This window comes from Halyomorpha halys, unplaced genomic scaffold (assembly GCF_000696795.3).
Source record: "Halyomorpha halys isolate HHAL.00 unplaced genomic scaffold, Hhal_1.1 Scaffold68.1, whole genome shotgun sequence".
Classification (NCBI taxonomy): Eukaryota; Metazoa; Arthropoda; class Insecta; order Hemiptera; family Pentatomidae; genus Halyomorpha; species Halyomorpha halys.
The window spans coordinates 444410-445715 of NW_027116161.1; positions in this window are offsets into that span (position 1 = coordinate 444410).

A 1306-nucleotide genomic window follows, 5' to 3' on the forward strand; every position below is an offset into this window, starting at 1 on the left:
TTGTAATTTAAATAGTTTTGATGATTAAAAATATAAATTAATTTTAAGCTGTTTAATTCATTATTTTTTTCATTTAGTTTCTAAGTTCTTTAAATTTATATTTATCTATTTTTTTTTTAGTATGTATTTAAGATTTATCCAATTGTATTTTTTAGTCATTTTGAAGGTATCAATAAATTGTCCTAAAAGTACAGATTGGTTATAACAAAAAATTATCTTCCAAGAATTATTTTAATTTTATTTAATTTTCTGAAAAGGGTAAGGTTGTACTAAGGTACATTTTGTTATCCTACGAATCCCTCCCCCCCCCCCAACAACAATTCTTTAAGTTAAAAAACTTGCATTTTTTAAAATTCTACATGCTTCAGGGCGGGTAATCTTCCAATTTTGAGGTTCCAATAAATTTTTTACCACCAAATTTTATAATTTAAACACGAAATTTTAAAATGGAAATACATGAAAACCCAATATATGTGTATTATCAGCAGTTGAGGAATCTGTTGTTAAATGAAAGTTTATATTCCCAAGATATATACTGCGGGGTTGTGGGGTGGGCTTGGGCGTGCTTCCAGGAAAAACCTCCTCTTTCCAAATTCTAATGAATAAAGAAAAACTGAAATCATTATTATTTAACCAGTCTAATGTCTTAATATACTAATAATAATTGGTAGTAAACATTGCTCGAAATTAAATGTAGACTTTGAACTTGAATCTCTAATATAGATTGTTGTCTCCGGAGAGGAGGGGGGGGGGTGGGAGGGTTGCCCTATCCCAGGTACTTCACTGGACCTCCTAGAACATTTGATTAGCTACGTTATTGATTTTGGTGACTCGTGTTGTTCATATGCTAAGGTACACATGTATATGAATTATTTTTACGTGCAGAATTCAAAAATTTTAAGTCACTTCATATCCCCCATCTCCCTTATAATTTGGATGAAAAATATTGCAAGCTTTTTGGCATTTCTTCGCAGAATAAATAATCAATTCAAAACAGTTGATTTATGTTTAGTATATTTTTACTTTCACTTACCTGTTGATGGTAAGTGATATTTATTTCCATCGAAAATTCGAATTCAAATAACTTTTTTGAGGTCCTCTGAGTCCAAAAACCCTGGTCTTGCAAAATGGTGTGTATGTATGTGCATGAGTGCGTGTAACAGAAATTACAATTTTAAGATATATAGATGCCTGAGATGTGGCAGCAATTTATAGAGCCATCTCCATTTAGAATTTAATGATCTTAATTATCAGCTATGTTTTATCCTCATTTTAATAGTTTGACAGGTTTTTTTTTTTTTTTTTT